Source organism: Gastrolobium bilobum, unplaced genomic scaffold, assembly GCF_033153095.1.
Source record: "Gastrolobium bilobum isolate Gb01-03AN ecotype WA unplaced genomic scaffold, APGP_CSIRO_Gbil_v1 utg49130, whole genome shotgun sequence".
NCBI lineage: Eukaryota > Viridiplantae > Streptophyta > Magnoliopsida > Fabales > Fabaceae > Gastrolobium > Gastrolobium bilobum.
Genome location: NW_026898811.1, coordinates 6,369 through 15,613, shown reverse-complemented (window position 1 = coordinate 15,613; position 9,245 = coordinate 6,369). Strand labels below are relative to the sequence as shown.

At 38.6% G+C, this 9,245-nt stretch overlaps 1 long non-coding RNA gene across 1 annotated transcript; it reads left to right on the top strand.

Moving 5' to 3' along the window:
• Positions 1-7,420: 7,420 nt before the first annotated feature.
• On the top strand, positions 7,421-8,371 carry LOC133284334 (uncharacterized). The gene is made up of 3 exons (XR_009747889.1): positions 7,421-7,498; positions 7,599-7,665; positions 8,097-8,371. It is a non-coding gene; the product is annotated as an uncharacterized LOC133284334 (long non-coding RNA).
• Positions 8,372-9,245: the final 874 nt, after the last annotated feature.

Here is a 9,245-nt window from a genome sequence, read left to right as displayed (position 1 = left end):
TCATATTCCTAGTAATATTTAACAATCAACCAAACATAGGCTTAGTAAACTTGAGCAAATAATTCCGATAATATTTTGGCCTACCAAACAATTTTTTGGTAACATTTCTGAAAAGCTTATTTTTCCACTATATTCCCAGAAATCGCGATTCCCGGATTAAAAAAATTTCTCCTTTACCAAACACCCCCTAAGCTGTTTGGTATATAGATTATTTTAGAAATCCTAGGAAAGTGGGCTGGGACAAATTATTTTTCAACGTTTGGTACGAGGAAACTGAAAATATTCTCGGAAAACTTTTTTTCCATCATTTCAGTTTTAACTACAGAATCTCAAACGAAAATATCGTCTGCTACATGGTATTTTTATTTTCCCATAGCTTCAGTATAATTAACCCAACATTCCCAAAAAAAATTGGACTTACCAAACACCTTTTTGTAACTTACCCGAGAAAAATTTTTTCCAACATAATCCCGAAAATCTTTTTTTCCCGGTAAAAAAAAAATATCTCATATACCAAACGCCCCACCGGGTAAAAAAGATTTCTGGGAATATGGTGGAATTTTTTTTTTCATAGTTAAGTTACGAAAAGGTGTTGGTAAGTCCAAATTTTTTTCAGAAATGTTGGGTTAATTATACTGATGCTATGGGAAAATAAAAATACCATGTATCATATGATATTTTTGGTTGGGATTCTGTAGTTAAAACTGAAATGATGGGGGAAAATATTTCCCAGGAATATTTTCAGTTTCCTCATACCAAACGTTGGAAAAATAATTTGCTCCACCGCATTTTCCCAAGATTTCTAGGAAAATCCTCCATACCAAACAGTCCTAAGAGTTAGGTTGAAAAAGTACCCAAAACTCATTTGTTGTTGGTTGCTATTTTAAAGTTTAAATGATTATTTTTAGCTTGCTTAATGTTGTATTTTCATTCTAAAGTTGATATGCAGTGTGATGAGATTAAAATTTGTTCCCATTTGCAGTATTTTTATAGCGGAACGATTAGTTGTTGATATGCCCTGTTAGTATGTTTATGTTATAAATATTAGTACTCTTGCAATAACTGTTGACTTGTGTTAAGGAACGACTGCCAACATAGAAAAGAGAGAAAAGAAATAGAGAATAGATCAGTGTTATAAGAATCGAACCGGACCGGCCGGTTCGAACCGGTAACCGGTAAACCGGTCATGTGACTGGTCCGGTAAAGTAGTAGATCGGACATGTAAACAAACCGGTATGACCTGGTGTGAACCAGAGTGAACCGGCCAGTTTTACAAAAACTGGTGACTCGCCGGGTCAAATTTACAAAACAGAAGAGAAAGAAAAGCTTCAGGGAGAATGGAACGATGGCCGTCGGAGATGGTGGAAGTCTTGCTAGAGATCCTGATCGGTGCAGAGGTGATGGAGGCGAGCATTGCAGCGACGAGGTGGACAGTGGTGATGCTTGAGGCCATGGCTACAATGACAACAACGGTAAAGACGAAGAAGGGCTTTTGCATTTTTTTTCTGCCATTTTAGTAACTAAAAAGAGAAGAGGAGGAAGTAGCGTTTAGAAGAAGAGGAGCGTTTGCTTTTTTTTCTTCTGCCTTTTCAGTGACTAGAAAGAGAAAAAGAGAAGTAAGAGTGAAAAGATCAAAAAAAGGAACCGTGGGGATTGGGAACAAGGTGGGTTTGCATTCATTATTTTCTTGGAAAATGAAACGTAACAGCTGCATTTATTGTATTATCTGTTTGCTCAGCGCCACAGCTGTCAAATTCATTTTAAAGGTGATATTGTTTTTAGGAATATGATTAATAAAGTTAAAATATGTTTATTTTTTATAGATATTTCAATATAATTATTATTTTTCTAATATAAATTATAAATTAATATATTTACCGGGTCATGTCACTGGTTGAACCGGTAACCCAGTGACTCAGTACCGTGACCGGGTCAATGACCGGTCCAGTTTTAAGAACATTGGAATAGAGTGTATGAGCTGACCATTACTTTTACTTTTTGATTCCACTAACATCTGTTTTTTGCATTTTGCAGATACCACATTGAAATGCACCCAAAAGGGAACACGACGCTCAACAAAGCAGAGCAAAGTAGAGAATGTTGCTGGACGCGTCTGAGTGTCAGAGAATCAGTTTTGGAAAAGCAAAGTACAGGGGACAACTTATCCCTACTCTCATCACCTTAAATCAAAGCCTATATAACTAGGGGTGTTAAACGAACCAAGAGCCTTTCAGGGGACTTTGGCTCGGCTCGTGAAGGCCTGAGCTTACATGTTTAAAATTAGTTGTTGGTACCAGGCTTGAACTTGTATAAAAGCTCGTTTAATAAAAAGGCCTCAGACTCTAATTCAAAAGCTCGACCTTAGAGTCTCTCAGGCTGGCCTAATATATTATTTTTTTATTTTATATTTTTTTACTACTTGTAATAGTCTTCTCTTTCTCCTCAATCCATTTCACCCTATTTTATTAGTTAAACAAATTTTTTGAATGATTATGTTTTATATTATGCTGTTTGGATATACATTAAATTTATGAATATTTATGAAATTACTAGTGTTGTTGATTGTACATTCTGTTTGGATAAATTTTTGTTGTTTTATTTTTTTTAATTAGGTTAAACCAGTTTTTTATTTTTTGTAAATAAGCCAGGCCAGAGGCCGATAATTATATTTATAACAGGTAACAGGCTTGGTCAGGCTGACACATTTAAACACATGCTTAGTCTTTTAAGACCAAAGCTCGGCTCGGCCCGGCCCGTTAACACCCCTACCTATAATGCCCGACCTCTTCAAGAATCAATGACTATCCCCACACACTAACACGGGACTTTTCAGCGTGCTTTATCCTCACTCGTACACTTCATTGGAAAACTTCTAAGGAGGTCACCTATCCCAGAATTGTTCCAAGTCAAGCACGCTTAACTATGGAGTTCTTCCGTACCGAACTGCTAAAAAGTAAATGTATCTTGTTAGTATAGGTAGTACCAATTAATTCTTATAAGTTATCCCAACTGTGCAGTCTCATACCTGCACAGTCTTTGGAATCCCTCTCTTTCGGGTGTTGATTCGATTTCATGTACCCCCTGCTGAAAGCCTGCCAAGAGACGCTCCTTGTCTGCGCCCTTGCGCACCTGTCATCACTCCCCGCCCTCGTCAGCACCTGGGATGTTACATGCCCACCAGCTTCTGCCTGGTTCGTCCTCGAACCACACCGTATTGGAGAGAGGCCCTGCATTGATACCACTTGTAACACCCGATCATTTCAAGAATCAATGACTATCCCCACACACTAACACGGGACTTTTCTGCGTGCTTTATCCTCACTCGCACACTTCCTGGAAAAACTTCCCAGGATGTCACCCATCCCATAATTGCTCCAAGTAAATCACGCTTAACTATGGAGTTCTTTCGTTCCAGGCTACCAAAAAGTAGATGCATCATGTTAGTATAAGTAGTACCAATTAATTCTTATAAGTTATCCCCAACTGTGCAGTCCCATACCTGCACAGTCTTTGGAATCCCTCTCTTTCAGGTGTTGATTTGATTCATTCATGTACCCCCCGCTGGAAGCCTGCCAGGAGCCGCTCCTTGTCTATGCCCTTGCGCACCGGCGATTATTCCCCGACCTTGTCAGCACCCGGGATGTTACAAAACCCATCGTCCGATCAAAGAAAGAAGGAGACATCCTCAATCCAACGGTGCAGGGAACGACCTGTTTTATTCACAAGAATGCCACTGTCTTCCCATTCCTATAAATAGAAGATCAGACGAAGGTAGAAAAAGCTTTGGCAAAATAGTTTTAACTCTGAGAACAACACCCTTATTCTTAGTTTTAACTCTGTTTTACTTTCATTTTTTATTTTACCATTGTTACATTGTGTCTTTATTTTATTATTATTTCATCTAAGTCTATAATTTCTTTTCTTTCTGCTTTGTCTGCATCATTTTGTATTTCGTATATATGGGATTTCAAGTTGTTAAGATTTTTTTTGTATTTTCAGCGATATCTTCAAGCATGAACTAGTTTTCTTTTGGAATGGATAATATGTGAAACTATAAATGCTCTGTTATTGAATCTTAGTTACTGAATCTAATGGATTTATATTGTTTATATATTTTAATATCTTGTATCAATGGAAATTGAACATGACTGAGAAAGGAACTTTCTTAAGGAAGGGATTTTAGACTGCTTAACAATAGGAGGAAGGTGAAAAGTGTGCACTTTCACTGGTTGCCTTAAGAATAAAGGACCACCTTATTCATTAAAGGTTATGTTCTGACTAATTATTTGGGAACAAACTCGCATAGGAATATGGGATTTCACATACGTTTTTAACCTAAGAGCTTGAGCAATCAACATTGGCAGTGAAAGAGACATGAACAAGTCTATTGGAAAGGTCTTGAGCCTAGATTACAGCTGATTTACGGTGGATCATTGCATCCATTCCTTTTCCTTTACCTGTCATTCCGTTTATCACTTCATCGTGTTGTTTCTTGTTATTGCTCATTTTAATTTCTGCATATGTTTACTTTATTTCACATCACACAACAAATATCTCTTCCAATGATTTGTCATTCCTCCTTGAATTATAAAGGACTTGAAATATATAATGACAGGAGGAATTATTTTAAGTTGATTTGAACCTTTTGTTATAGTGGGAACACCACTGTGATATCTGGGAATTATGAGCCAGAATAGTTCAATATTTTTAACCCATATTTTTATTGGGAAATTATTTTCTTATGTTGTAGTAGATAAATTATTTTATGTTAGTGAAATAAAATTATAAGAGGGAACCACAAATGATTGGAAAGAGAAAAAATAAATGTGGGACCCACTTTTATCATGTGTGTGTAGGAAGATGAGTTATCTCATGTTGAATGAGATAATTATAATACATATTGATTTCTTTAATACAGCTTAAGTTTCATATTAGCAATACTTTTTTCGTGGAAACGATAATTTAGGCACTAAAACTCTCATTTATTACTTGATGCGTGCACTTGCATAGTTAGTCATTGTAACACCTCGTGTATACCCGGATTGTTATCATGATACGAAATTAAGCGCAACTCAATTAAATGCGGAAGCTAACTTTTTCTTTTCAATTATGACGTTATTAATATTAACCTAGTTGATTACTTAATCTATTTTCAAAATAATGCCTATATGTAGATTGCAATAAAATAACTAACTGAATAACCTCATATATAAATGCGTATCTAAATCACGGACCTACAACACGTAGTCCGAACATTATCCTGACACATTATACAACTCACATCCAAACAAACAAAGTCAAAGTAATGTGGCATGGACAACCCCCATGCTCACAAAATAAGGCAACAAAGCCCGACATAGTCTCAAATCAAATGGTCATATACTAATATAAAGCATAATCACAAGCAGACATATCAGCAATCAACATGTATAATCAACTCAGCTTCGGCCTTCTGCCGCCTGAGGTCTCAACCCCCCGAGTTACCTGAACTTGAAAATGTGCCCTAAACATGAGGTGAGATCTCTAAAAAGAAATCTCAGTAAGACAAGGGGTCCTCAAAGATCTCTCCACTCCAAGCTCACTTACATGTGCAATATAAGTTCAAAAGCATAAAACAGTATAAGCTTCAAAATCTGTGCAACGCAGGATATAATCATGTCATGTGTGTCAAAATCCTACTGGCCAGAGAATAAACATGCAGGAATTACATACGTCTACAACCTACAGTACAAGGAACACTGCTTGTACCTCACCCACAGAACACCATCTTGTATGACGCCACATACTCAGGCTTACAGTCTAAGTGGAACACCACATACATGTCATGAGGCACTTGCACTTAATAGCTCAATAGCATTTCAATAATCATCATTTCAGGAAAACACATCATGCATATAAGTCATCCCTCCATGAGGTATGGGGAACCAACAATGGGCAAAATCGAGGACATGAAAGCTTACCTCTTAAGCAATCAATCCCAAGTCAAGAGTCTACAATAGCCCACAATCACCAAACAGCCCACTCACAGTCTGTTTAATAATAGAAACATTGTCATCATTCCAACTCTAGAAGTTAATTATGTTACAATAACGTTTCCTTTTTCGTTTACATCTTTTCTAGTTCATAATTATCAAGCATTAAGCCCAACAATTAAAGGTAATATTGTTTCCCAACAGTAACACTGACCTCCTAGGGCATTATGCCCAAATAGGGACTTTTCCACGCATTGAAAATTGGTTTCTAGTCATTCTGACAGGTGGTAATCGATTACCAAGCACTTGGTAATCGATTACTGCACATGGTAACTGATTACCCAAAATAGAGTAATCGATTACTGCACATGGTAATCGAATACCAAGTGAAAGGTAATCGATTACCACGCGGACAGAACCGCAATTTGCAGATTTTGTCTGCATAATCCGAAGTGGTAAAGGCTTCCAATGATCCAAGGTTCGGTTTTATCACAAAACAAATGTTCATTATCACTTATTAATATAATAGCCCAACTTAATTAATTAGTAAATCTAATGTAATTAATTAATTAAACATGTTTTAGTGAGTGAAATTAAGTATAAGGCTTAATTAAGTGAATCTGAGTCACTTTGGAGTTAAAAAGTGTACTCAGTGAAAATTAAGGGGTATAAATGGGTACTGGCAAAAGTACCCAAAATATAAAAATAAAAATAGTAATATTCCTAGAATAATATTCCAGACTTTTGGGTAAAGTTTGGTAATTATTGGAGTTGAATAGATAGACGAACCAATACCCACATAAGTCACTTAACCAAGTAAGTGACTTAAAAAGCCAAAAGAATCCCCATTTCCCCCCATTGCCGTCGACTGCAACAGAAAAAAGGAGAAGAGAAGAGAGGGAGAAGAGAGGGAAGAAGAAAGGGGAGATCATAGAGTGAGCAAATCTCAACCAAATCCATCCGTTCAAAAACCTAAATCGCTTAGAATCTCCTCCTCTTTCATAACCCTTGCTTTGTTTTGAGTGGGGAGCATTGTGGAGAGGGATATTGCCTCTCAAAAATTTGGCCATTGGAGAGATTTTGGGGTTTTGGTGGCTTCTACCTCCATGGGAGCTTGAGGAGCACTCACATCATTGTTGTGCAACCATTGGTGGTAAGATTTAAACCCTTGAACCTAATTTTCATGGAAAATTTCATGAGTAGGGTTTTGTGAATAGTAAAGTGGGAATTTTAGAAATTGTGAGTAAATTGACTATGTTCTAGGAAGATTTAAGCTTAAAGCATGTTATGAAAAATGCTAGGAACGACATTTAATCGGTGGAAATGAGCCTAGATAGTCATTTGATAATTGTTCATAATATTGGAAAATTCATGCTTGGATTGGTTAGTATTCTAGCATGTTGAACAATTAGTGAGTTGAATGATTGATTGTGTCCTTGTGATGTCTAGGATTGAGACATTTGGACCAACCGTGAGTGATCAACCATTGGAGCAAGCTATGGAGCTTGAATAGCTCATTGGAATTGGTAAGCTCATCCTTGTGTTGTGGTATGAATAGGATAGCTTGGATTGATGATGATGAGTTATCCTTGAATGCAATATGTTAATTGCATTACCCTTGTATAGGTGTATATTTGTAAAAGTGGATTGCTGAAACTGTTGGTGAAGAACAAAGGTCGACTGAAGCATTGAGGTAAGCCTTCGGACCTTGGGTGTAATTCCCTTGACTGTTCTACCAAGCCCTGAAAGGGTGGAGGTTGTGATTGTGTATATAAATGCAATAAAATAGTGTAATGCTTTGTTATACGTATGTGTATGCATTTGGTGTGGCATAGGATGGTGTTTCCCTATGTTGGTATGTGGCATGACGATGCGTAAATCATACTTGGTAGTTAGCTGGCCAGTAGGACTATTTGCATCTGAGTTTCCTTAGGACAGCTTGAGAGCTCGAGGAATTTCTCCTGGAGATGTATTGCACTTTGCATAGATATGTATTTACTGCATTATTATTGTTATTGCTATTACACTGATATGGAACTGTGGGGTGGAGAGATGCTCCAAGGACCCCTGGTTTACTGGATATATTCGTATATCTCACCCCGTGTTGTGGGGACCCCCTTTCAGGTAAGGATGCTGCAGGAGCCTCTGGTGGCAAGTGGCCATATCTGGATTATGCATGAAATGTGGCATTTCTTTTGAGTTTATGCATGCCTTTTGTAGTTGACATGTATAGGATTTTATTTTGAAAGCCCATGGTCATTTGTATATCTTGATTCATTGGATGAACTTAGCCTATGCTCATGCCTTTGGTTACACCTTTTGTTGATGGGAGCCAAGGGAATGATCATAGTGTTTTGTAAGCTAAGTTCTATGATTTGTAAAGGATATGTAATGTAAATGATGCCTACTGGAAATTCAATATATGCATGCTTGTTATGTATTGAGTTGTTGAATTGGTTGGGCTGAAAATCAATTAGGTACCCTTTTGTTTAAACTGGTAAACGATGAGAAACAAAGGTCATGCTGCCCAAATTCTAGCTAAATCTCATGAGGAGAGGTTGGATGAGTGCTAGGATTTAGTTTTGGGGCATGGACAATTGGGGTTTGTAATGAGGATGCATCTTCCCCTAGGCTTGAACTTGAGAAATGTGGGAATTGGAATTCCCTGGCAGCGCGCTTAAGCGCCCAGGAGCGCGCCCAAGCGCCCTGCTGCCCCTGCGAGTGCCAATGCATTCTGCCTCCTCGCGCTGGAGCGCCCAAGTGGGGGCTTAAGCGCCCAGGATTACGCCCTGGCTTGCGCTTAAGCGCCCTTTGCTGCAGAAAGTTGGGATGCTTACTGCCCCCTCGTGTTTTAGCGCCCAGGGTTGCGCGCTTGAGCGCCCTGGTCCGCGCTTGAGAGCCCTTCGCCACTGAAGGAGAAGATGCTTCTGTCTCTGCGCGCTAAAACGTCCTAGTGGGAGCTTGAGCGCCCAGGATAGCGCGCCTGAGCGCCCTGTTGCGCGCTTAAGCGCCCATCCACACTGGAATACCTGATGCTTACTGCCTCCGTGCGCTTAAGCACCCAGATGGAGGCTTTAGCGCCCTATAGCGCGCGCTTGAGCGCCCGGTAGCGCGCTGAAGCGCGCGGGGCCTGTGACCAACACTCTCTTGTGTTGCTTCAAATTGTCCTAACTTGGGCTACAGTGCTCCGATTTGAGCACGGTTTGAAGCCACAGGTAGCTAATGAAGAAACCTACAATATAGTAGAAGTTGTGAAATAAATAAGAAGTAAAT